The sequence below is a fragment of the Topomyia yanbarensis genome, chromosome 3 (assembly GCF_030247195.1).
Source record: "Topomyia yanbarensis strain Yona2022 chromosome 3, ASM3024719v1, whole genome shotgun sequence".
NCBI lineage: Eukaryota > Metazoa > Arthropoda > Insecta > Diptera > Culicidae > Topomyia > Topomyia yanbarensis.
The window spans coordinates 42393332-42405456 of NC_080672.1; the positions used below are offsets into that span (position 1 = coordinate 42393332).

General features: G+C 36.7%; 1 protein-coding gene across 3 annotated transcripts in view; it reads left to right on the plus strand.

Moving 5' to 3' along the window:
* The first annotated feature begins 601 nt into the window (after positions 1-601).
* LOC131692065 (SH3 and multiple ankyrin repeat domains protein 2) overlaps positions 602-12125 on the plus strand; it is a 415982-nt gene continuing 404458 nt past the window's right edge. For all 3 annotated transcript variants that reach the window (XM_058978917.1, XM_058978919.1, XM_058978918.1), the window contains exon 1: positions 602-2072. The gene's annotated coding sequence lies outside the window, so the exon portion shown is untranslated. The remainder of the gene's footprint in view (positions 2073-12125) is intronic.

A 12125-nucleotide genomic window follows, 5' to 3' on the forward strand; every position in this document is an offset into this window, starting at 1 on the left:
TTGTTTGGTTTGGAGAAAGAATTTCGAATAATTTCTACATTGCGAGAATAATAAAAAGGTCCTCAATGAAGACCTGTAAAATTCTGTCAACCTAATCTCAATTAACGAGATTTAAAATCTTATCGCAATGCCCGAAAGTCCCTAAAAAAGAATTTTGAATGGACGGTATTCGCGGGGGAGCGCGCAAACTCGTTTCCTTATTATTTTGCATTTACACGTTCTCTATCTCGCTCTACTTCGCAGTTATGACGGCAACCAAACTCACCTGTGTCGCCAGCCAACCGCGGTAATCATCGGTCGGTAGGCCGAGAGAAAACATCGTACACATATGTTGCCAGAAAGGGAAGAGGAAAATAAAACAGAATCTGTCATGTTTGATCATCTCTCGGCTCTTATTTCTACGTCAACGTTTTTTGTTTGAGAAAAATTCGAACCGCTCTCCCACAGCTCTCACGCTCTCACTTTGCGTTTTCACTCGCGGCTATCAAAAATCGCACCCGTCTCACTTCGCCGCGTGACCGTTCCTATGAGCGTTCTCTTTCTGCCAATGAATTCGTGGCGCTGTTTGCAACTCGAACAGATCTCACCAGTAGCCGGACGCTCGGGTCAGTTCTAGTTAGTACTCCATTCGGTAAACTCGTTGTTGGGACCGGTCTCGCGCGCGTTTTCTTCGGTAGCATTTTTTACTGTGCTCCCCCCCTTCGCCATATACTCACATCGCGCCGCGTGACAGTGTGAGTGCGTGTGTATGCGCGGCACTTGTTTGACAACAAGGCGTCCTTGTGACGGTGTGTCTTTGCTGGTCGAACATGAAGAACAAGGCGCGCGAGTGGGAGCTGTAGGTGTAGGAGGATGCAGTGCAACGGCATCGTGGACCCTTTCCAGGGGAAGAATCTCCGTCGCCGCCGTCGCGTCATATAGATAGATAGAGAGGAGGAATATGAGTGCGAATCTGCAGGACGGGCCAGGGTTTGACAGTTTTTTCACCCACCGGCATGCGGGTGTGTGCTGAGCAACAACACTGGTGCACATGCGTGCACAACAGCTCTATTGTGTTTCGACTGCCTTCCTAGCAGCGGGCAGCAGCAGCAGTGCTTACTCGGATCTGTGTGCGTGTTCTAGTGTGGGTGCGAAGGATTCCTTCATCCCCGTTCGTTTTGAGGTGAAGGAAAAAGAAATGCAATTAAAACAAAGTGGATTCCGATTTCGATTTTGGGATTCGAATGCCCGTCAGCATAGTGAAGTTTGACGGGGAATTTGTTTTTTTCGGTCAATAAGTCAATTACTGTGAGCAAGAAATAACTTCGATCTGGTTCGAAACAGGCACCAATACTAGCGAATCGCTTTTCGGAACAGGAAAATAATCGATAACTCGGATGTTTTGGTTGAGAATCGCGACGGAGAGGTGTTAGAGCTGTTTGCCAACAGATCCAGCTGAAGCAACACAATTGTTACGACGATATTAACAGTGTGCGATTATCGTGAGGAAAAAATCAAGAGATGTGCAATCAGTGACATTGATGGGTCATCAGGCGCTTGATGGTCGGGAAAAGCCGTAAAAGGATCCATAGTAAGGGAGCCGGTTGAGTGATCGGTGCCTGAGAAAAAAAATCGTTGCGAATCATCTCAACGAAGGTGAAATTGTTTATATTTACGTCAGCCCGGTTACCGAAGAGTGCCTGCAATTAAAGTGAAATTATTGCATTTTTCCAACCTAAGTGTTGTGCATCCGCGAACCGTGATGAATGGCCAATTCCGGTGAATTGTGTTTGATTTAATCAAACTGTCAAGTGGGAATCACTGACCCGTGTGTGTGTTTGAAGTGTAAATCCGTGTATGACAAGCTGCAGTTGTAGTCCCCCCCCCCCCCAGAGAGTTAAGAGGGTGATATTTTGAAGATAACGCGAATACTTTTTTGACAGGTGCGACAGTTGGACAGCTAAAGGGATTACGCGAATTATCGCGATCAAAAATCGAACGGACTGGAAAAGTAATCCCCCGCCTCGCACCCATCATTGGGAAGTGGTTTATACTGAATCGAGATCAACGGATTGGTGGCATATAAAAAACAGGTAAATAAACTTTTGGATTATGAACTCTAAAACCAGATTGCAGTTTATTGCATTGTGATATGCTGCAATGTTTTCGTTTTGTATGATTGAATTTGAAAGAAAACAAATAATTTTAATGACAAACAAGACATTTTGAGTATCCATGGACAAGACAAGAGATAGAAACGACCGGTAAGCGTTTGATAATAGGCGAACGACGTGTTTAATGGGTGTCATGTGAATGCATTTTTGAGTGGCAGTTATTTTTGAAATGTTGAAATTTAGGTAGTCCAACGGGGATCATAAAATGAATCAAGGAATGTGTCCAAAATTGCAAAAAATGAATTGAAATTTCCAGCTTTTTCTAGAAAATGCTTGAAATATTCGGAAACTTGATAGAGATCGAGCACATGATGCTTCTGAATACATGATATCATGTAAAATTACAATGGATGTGTTGCACCTGTTAATGTGATCCAATTCCACTCAAATTTTGCACTCATTTTTTACCATGTTTCTTGAGCAAAATAGACAATTTATATTTCATAAAACCATCTGAAATTAAAGCGTCCTATTATTCTGCGTCTTCAGTTATGAGTATTTCTTTGTTTTATATTTTGTGAAACACACAAGTCAAATTCACGAATAAAATCTTTCATTCGCCTTTTCATAGGGTTAGTTTACGTTTAGTACTTTAAGTAGTTCGGAGAGCTTTTAAAAAGTTTTGATATCTCATACAGAATTTAGGAGGGAGGCATTTTTGAGAGTTTTTCTACGAGCTTCAGAGTAAGCCAAGCAAATTCTCCGAAAGGAAGTTTAGGCAATTTACTTCGAACAGTTTTGCCAACTTTAGACACAATTCTGTCGAATTTAGAATAATTCTTGGATTATCAGCGCAAATGAAGAAAGTTTTACGACTTTGACAACAATTTTTAAGGGATTTCTGGGTAGCCTTAGAAATTTCAATGGCAAGCTCTACAAACTCATTTATCAGGAGTGATTTACAAGCTTCTAACACGTACTCCAAACTACACGGAAGTTTGACAAGTATTAAGAAAGTATTTAAGCTTTGTGGACGGAAGAAAGTTAGAAACTTCGAATTTTCCCAAAATTCAAAAACCCTTGAATTTTCATCGAAGCCTGCTGATCCTAGGAAGGGCAAATCTCGACTAATTTAGAATTAGGGCGTAAAAGTCGTCTGTCGAAATTCACTTTGGGGGCAATTTCGGACGAAACCCCTTGAACTGTGCTTGGCTAGTAACGGTTCGTGGATAATTTGGCCGTATGGAATTTGGATAAGTTCCCTGCAATCAACTTCAGGCGACTTACTGAACATCATCTCAGAGTAATTCTTTAAATTTCAAGAAACTCGTTTTCATAGCGTTAGTTCACGTTAGTACATTAAGTAGTCCTACAATTTTAGAGAACTTTAGATATCTGATATCTCGTTCGGAACTCAGGAAAGACGAATTTTTAAGAGGTTTTCTACAAAATTTAGACAAAGCCAGAGAAATTCTTCGACACCATATTCAAGCGATATAATTTTAAAAGTTTTATAAATTTAAGACACAAATTTGATATTTACAGTAATTCTTGGTTTTTCAGAAGAATTTTAGAAAGTTTTACGACCTTGACAACAGTTTGAAAGAATTTCTGGGTTGTCTTAGAAGTTTCAGCGATAAACCGTACAAACGTTTAAGGACTAGTTTAGCTCTTCAAACATAAGGAGTGTTATTCAAGCTTCAGATATGTGCTCTGAACTACAAGGAAGTTTAACATAATCAGGAAAGTATTACAAGCTTTATGGACGGAAGAAAGTTGGAAAGCTCAAGAGATTTTTTTCGAAATGCAAAAACACTTGAGTTTTCAGCGAAGTTTACTTATCCTAAAAGGATCAAATCACGACTAACTTAGAGTTAGATTTTACACCAACTGTCAAAATTCACGTTGGGAGCCATTTCGGACGAACCGGTACTCGTCAAATGCAACTCACTTGTTAGCCGCTTTGAAGTGGTCTTGCCGAGAAACGGGTAGTTGACAGCTAGATCGCACAGAATTTGGATAAGTGCCCTCAAACCAACTTCAGGCGACTCACTGAACATCATTTCCACGAATTTCCGACGTGATTTAATCATTTCAGAGTAATTCCTCAAATTTCAAGAAACTTCTAGAAAGACCTACGTTTCCCTCTCCAATGTGAATAATTTCTGGGAAGGCCTAGAAGCCTTTTCACTGCTAAATTATATGAAACTCAGTGTAGTGCTACACATTTCAAGGCAGTTTTACAAACTTCAGCGGTGTACTCCGAACTTTAAGAAATTCCTACAAACTTCAGGCAAGTCTCACAAATATCAGGAAAGTACTACAATCTTTAGGGACGGTATATCCTGTAAAGTTCACAAAAGTCGTCAAAATCTCGATAACTTTTGACAGGCATTTTGAAGTATTCGGACAGTTTTTAAAATTTCATGGAAATCTAACAAACTTAAAGAATGTCATTCAAGCTTCTCGGTTTCCTGCGATGAGGAGTTTTTTTTATCGAACTCCAGTAAAGTCATTCTAACTTCGAAACAATTGTCAGCACTTTAAAAGATGCTATTAACTTCAGAAAATCCTAAGCAACATTGAAAATTTGTACTCAAATCAGCGCATTTAACTGAAATCAAAGGAACTTCTAGACAAGATCAATGAAATCTTTCAAATTTTAAGTATTTTTACTGTTCTTTCTTTAACAAAGTAGGAACTACAAACTTCAGAGAGATCGCTCAAACGCGAAGGCGAGGTGCAGCGGAACTCCTCAATAAGTTCAGAGAAGTCAGTGGTATTTTTTTTTATCAATTTGAGGGATCCAATTGATGAAACAAATTTCAATGTTTTCGTATAAGGTCTAGTCCACTTAGAATACTGAATGAATCAGCTATTCTTCGGGATTGATTTGACGTAAGAAAAATGTAGTTTCTAAAAAATATTCCAAATACTCCAACGGGAACTTTTCTCTGGAATTCTCATCTTCATCTGCCCCACACACTGGGCTGGTCACTCTCAGCGGCCATTTTTTCTATATCGAGCTTTTGGAGCATTTACAATGCAATCAAGCTCTACATTAGAATCATAAATGCATACAGGCCCAGCCGAAATATAGCATTATCACTTGCTACGTATACGTGTATGAAGCTGATATAACGCGTACATGTTTCAATGCATTTAGTGTCATCATAGAATAAATATAAAGCCGATATAGTGCTGTCGTAATGCCTACAATCTTTTTCGAAATAGATCTCGCTGCTACCCCGCGGGATTTTCCAATTTTTATGCAGAGAGTGCGGTTCATTAAGTACAACCTGAACCATGCGACGATAACCGAAGACGAGCATAAATTCTTTAGCTTGTCAAGTAGCATTCCGAGGTCAACTGAGCAAAAAAAGTAAATGGCATAGATGTGAGTATTGGAATCAAAGTTACGCATGTGAATAGCACTACATTTGTTGCACGTTCTGATACTACATGCGAAATTTTTCTGCAGGAGTTGGATGAAAATCCTCGTCACCAACCCTGACCACAGAACCACCAGAGCGAAGACGAACGGGCAAGAGGCAACAGATAGTTCGACTGGGTTGGGGTGAGAGTCGGAGATTAGTTCATCGATCTGTGCAAGCTAGATCCGCGACATTTTTGCTGATGGTGGTCTTCAAACTCTCGAAAAAGAATCCCTTTGCCTTCATCCCTGGGTCGAAAACAATTTTAAAAGACACAAAAGTGAGCTTGCTTATGCCTTTTGTTAGCACGGCTTAGTTCCAAAAAAGGTTTCGGCTTGTGATGTGCTTTCTATTGTCAAACGTATCCAATTTGCATTTGGTCATATCCATATTAAATTTGCAAAAGGGCGAATAAGATTTGTAAACAAATTTTTATTCTGATGGTTTCTCTTAATTTACTATAATTTCGAAGCAGAAAACACTTGAAATTACTTCTACGAAGGGTAAAAATTTACATTAACGCATATTTTTCATGAAATTCCACTCTGCAGCAGACTAATGAGCGAATCAAGTTTGTTTACAAAAAACACTTTCCCCCTTTTGACGAATTAATATTGATATATTACAGATAAGTGAAGCTGATGTTACGTGTGCTTGATCTATTGTTTAGTCGATGTTTTTAAAATTGTGTAAATTTTGTTGAAGCATTTTTGCAGTACACATAAAAAACCTTGTCCACAAATTCGTGATAAAAAATCACAATTTCGTTCAACGAACCGATTACGAAAACCGCGAAGTAAGTTCCCGAAATCATGAATAAAAATCTCGCATTCATGAAAATATTTGAGATTCTACAAAGTAAATTTCACGCCAAACAAAAACAAGACGTTACACTCGAATGTTTGTGGTCATGTCCTGAACACGTTTAGTTTCTAGTTAATATGTTGGGGATACACTGATTTGAATTAACTTTATCTAATAGAAGAGTCAAGAATGGAACAATGTTCATGAGTTTACTATTCGATTTTTCTGGCAAAGTAATGTGTTTCATGTTCATGATTTCAGAAGCTTAGTCACGAAATTTGTAACTTATTTTTATGTAACCGTGATATTTTATTCATAGGTTTACTCTTGAAATTTTGTAACAGATCTTGTTACTGATCCATGTTCAAGATTTCAGGAGCTTAGTCACGACTTTTCTTTACCGGGACAATACGAATTGAATCATGAACGCATAACCGACCTGCGATTTCTTGTCGTTTCGTGAATTATTTCATGAGTAGTGACTCTGTAATATTTTTGCATCAACAAAGTTTTCGTTTTCTCTTCGGACATCACACTGACGCTTATCAAATGAATAAAAACGTTCAAAGCCTTTAGTTTTCTTATATCTACTGCTCGTACCTATGACTGGTCGCTAGCATCTAGGCTCAATTATGAAATATTTCATGAAACAATTCAATGAAAAGAAATTAATCCATAAATAAAATTCCAAATTTTATGAAATTGTTCACGTGAAAATTTCAAGACATAAAAAGTGAAAATGGTTGATGATATATGCTAAATTTGTGAACATATTTATAAGAACCAGTTCACAAAAGCATGTATGATATTCTGAGTTCTGAGTCATAACTTGTACCATGCAAATGGAAACATATTTTATGATTTTATGAACTATTGAACTAGCACGAATCGTAAATCGTGACTTATATACAAGGAACCATGAACCAGTTCACAAATCTATGAATCATTTTCAGAGTTCTATGAAACTTTTCATGTAAGAATATTAAAATCTTGCCCAAAATCGCTTATTTAATGGATTTTATCATGAAAATAGGAACGTATTTTATAACTGTTTTTTTTGTGGACTGTGCATGATCACAAATGGTGAATCGTGATTAAACGACCATTCCTAAATTACGTAACCTTAAAATTGACACTTCTCTTTCCCCCAGTCAAAAATAGCTTTACCCCCTTCCTTCCCCTAGTACGTAAAGAATAATTTATAAACCAATTCTTCAGTAAAAACATTCCGTGACGGTCTAACTAACTTCAACACCCCTATATTTTGTCTTAGCCTTCGCCCCTAATTGTGTTACGTAATTCATGAATGGCCCCTAATATATCACGAATCATCCACACTTTCCTGAATCCATGAACAATATTCTGAGTCCTGTGAACAATTCACGTGAAAATATCAGAATCATGTGAAAAATCACAGATTTCATTAACTATATCATTAAAGTTGAAATGTATTTTATGATTTTGTATTTTATTTCGCGAGCACGAATGATGAATTATGGTTAATATACCAGGAATCAGGCATGAATGCATTGGCCGAATTTCAGGAAATACACAATTTGGTTTTGATTTTTTGACGGTTGTGTGTAATCTCTCTCTAGAGGCAGTACTACGATCAATGTCGCCAATGCAGTAATCATGTGTTCTTCCTGGGACGTCATCATAGCCTAGGGATAGCATTAGGATTTGTGCATTGGGCCAAAGTCCCAAAGGCTTTAGGTTGAAATCCTGTATCTGGGAAGATTTTTTCTCACATATTTCCGGTCGTTTAACAATTTCGATCTGTTTTCCCCGTTTGATGCCATTAAAAAAGTCTTTACGTACGGGAAATAGTTCAGGACAAAATGTTTCTTTGAATCAGTTCGTTTAATTGAATGCGTTAGCTTGACGGTGCCATTTTTCTTTCTTTTATGTTTTAAATATTTTAAAACAAGGAGATCACAATTTTGAAATATTTTTTATATTAGATCTACGAGGAAAAAAATTACAGCTTAAACTTAAACAGGGAACAGTGTTCCGTATACAAGCGGTAAACACTTGATTTTGGGGAAGGAGAATGAGAAAATATCAAGATTTTGAATTTTGTGTACTGATTCACAGCAACAAAAGTGAAGTGAAATCACGATTCTGTATTTTGTTTATGAATAATGTTTATAAAGTTCTGAACTAGTTCACGGTCAGATAAACGATCTGGTGCCTTAAGAGGTCCTCTTATATAATTGTGCAAAAAGTTCCTAATGTTTGACAATTTTTTAAGAAGTAAAATTACTTGGACATGTGCACTATTCTGCAAAATGTTTATTATGGTTTCAACTATAAAATCAAAATTTTCGAGTGTAAGGTATCAAAAATGGCGTCCAAAGTGGCTGCTCCAGCAAAAGGTGTTTTGAAGACCGGCCTCATCTGCGGCACTATACAGGTCGCAATTCGTCGTCTACAAGCCGAAAACCTAAACGATCTTGAAGATTACATATAGAGAGATTATAGAAACAAAATGGCGGTGACTTGAAAATAAAGTATCGTTTTTTCGCATGATATTTCCGCTTTGCTTAGCTGTAAAAAATCGGTAATGATCAAAATATAGCGATGTTGTGGTTACAGCGCCGCAGAATGTTTTCTTCTTTTGGGCGGATTGATTGGTTGAATGGTTCAAAAGCGAGAATGCCCGCAGTTTCGAAAAATCTTCGGCCTTATTCTGCGCGGCGTGTGACGCGAGACGACTAAACTCACCTCACTTAACGTGACTTTTCTCACCCGATTCTGTGAGTCGACTCGGGTGAGGTGAGATTTCCCATTGCGGTTAAATGGGCGACTCACGTCACCCGAAGTGACTCTTCGGAATTGGATGCGAAAAGTCACGTAGAGTGTGCCGAGATTAGTCGTTTCACGTCACACGCCGCGCAGAATAGTTTTGAGAAAACGTGTGCCAACATTTGAAAAAAGTTTTTCGATCTTTTTGTGGGGGTGGGCGTAGCATAGTTGGTAAATCGATTGCCTTGTACGCAGCGCATTCGAGTCCCGACTCCGCACATAGGGTTAGAAATTTTTCATAAGAGATTTTTCAAACCCGAAAAGGCGAATGACCTTAAGGTTAAAACCTCTATAATCGAAATAAAAAAAAAAATTTGTGGTTAGATTTGGAAAATTCAAAATTGCGGATCCAATATGACGAACTAAAAAGTAATATATTTATTAATATCAATGAAATTTTGAATATAAGGACTCACGTGGGGAGTTGATGGTACTCCGCGGGTTGCGCAGGAGCACTCGAACATCTAGTTGAAGGCTATTCCTGGTGCGGAAGATCGAGTAAATTTCACGTTAGAGCCGTACGATTTGCACATCAGACATTCACTTTGAAAGTTGAACAACATCAAAAAGTGATAAATCACATAATTGCTGCTTACGTCGATGATAGCTTCCATGTCCTCGACTGTTTTCAGCTGATGACCTTTTTTTCTTCCTCGAAGGACGCTTGCTTGGAGCGCGCGGCGAACTTGTTTCCGAGCGTCCGTCAACGCTCAGAACATAGGACCGTTAAAAGACCGTGTAGCGACGGAACTAATTCAAAGATCAAAACAACATTTTACCAACATAACACCTTCAGCATTCGATTCATAAAATTAAAGAAAAATCGATTAAAAATTAGTAGAGGACCCCCTTAAGTTTAAAAGAACCAAAAATTTTCGCAAATATAAACGTTATGTAGGCGTTACGGATAGGAAATTGAACACAATTATGAAATATTATTTTTGGTCCTGTTTTCGTGACGTAAAAAGGGTCTAGAATAATAAGGTAGATTTTAGATGAGTAAAATATCGAGGTAGCAAAAATCATCCACTCGTTGTTCAATTGGCGCCCCCCGAGGAATCCACTTACAACAACTGATCGTTGTTCATACATCAATGAACCTACGGCATGAAATACCCTTCAATTTTGATATTTTGCATACCGCACATTGCGTAGCAACCAATTCGAGCGCCTTAAACGATGGCATTAGAATTATGGTCTAAGTAAAAAATCATTGGAAGGATTACTATGGTGTGATGCGATACGAAGTTAAATTAGCTCCAGGTTTTTCAGTGAACGCGAGTAGACTTCTCGCAGCCCTAAAAAGGTTTATCAATCTTTCACATTACAGTAATGTTTCGATTATATCACGCCTAGTTATATATATATATATATATATATATATATATATATATATATATATATATATATATATATATATATATATATATATATATATATATATATATATATATATATATATATATATATATATATATATATATATATATATATATATATATATATATATATATATATATATATATATATATATATATATATATATATATATATATATATATATATATATATATATATATATATATATATATATATATATATATATATATATATATATATATATATATATATATATATATATATATATATATATATATATATATATATATATATATATATAGGGATGAATGCATATATGTATAAAACAATATATAAGTACATGTACATATATCCATTTAAATATATACATAATGATTTACATATGCATACTAAGATACGTACATATACATATGTATATACACAGATACATGCATACACATATGGATATATCAGCGTGATATAATCGAAACATTACTATATTGGAGTTACTGAACAGGAACCAAAAACGTGTGGGGATTCGTAAGCAGAGATACTTACACAAATTTCGCGGCATGACAAGTTCCCTTCCAACAATATTAGCCAGTCAATAGAATTAAATATTTCGCTATGCGTACTTGAACCTTGCCTTGATTTGTTTTAAGAAACGCGTCATACTCATATCGGATCTTGTGAACTTTCCTTCAAGTGACTTAGGCTGGCTATCCACGTTTCTTCGTCCAGTCCTCATTGGAAGGATCACTTTGGGTCTACATTGAAAGATGGCAAAACAATATTGGGGAATCCTATGTAAAACCCTTGTTTTGTAATTGAGCCCATTACTTAATGTTGGACAGAGTTTCCAACAAAATGGCGTTTTATTTAGTAGTGTTAGTGAATCTTACCTTTGATACATTATGACTGATTGCTCGCACTGCACTCACAGTTGGATTACAAAACTCAATCACTATATTTCTAGATATAGAAAGTTTCTAATTACCAAATAAATTCCTTTCTATTCCAAAGATTCTTCACAAAAACTGCTTTTCTAATCCTAGAACATTTTTTTTTGCTCATTCACTAACACTTATAAAGATGCTGCGACGGTTGGCGTGCGAAAAATCCTTTTAATTTTAGCACAGCCTTGGACCGCAAAATATAGCAGGAAAAACAAATCACTACCACAATATGATATACTACTTTTTTATAAAATAAAATACGCAACAAATATGCGCGAGAAAAAAAATAAACTGCTTTTTTGTTTATCTTTATCCAGATTTGGAAGCCTTTTCACAGAGAGGCGCACACACTACCACAAGCCAAGCTTGGTGCAAAACTGCCAGAGTGCATTTTCGTTATATTATCGCATCAATTTTAAAAGCCGGTGTATACGGTATAAAATTTCAAAGCAAAGCAAGTTTTGACTTTTATTATTACTAACTTTTGATGATGATTAATATAACATCCTTGTTTTGAACAAAGTTTAATAATATTCACTTCCGACAATATGCACACTCAAGAATGACTGCGATATTGGTAGCACTGTTACCAGCGAAATCAAAGGCATTCATTCGAATGCTATTCGTTCAATTTGTACATGACTTATTGCAAAAAGTGAATTGATACGGAA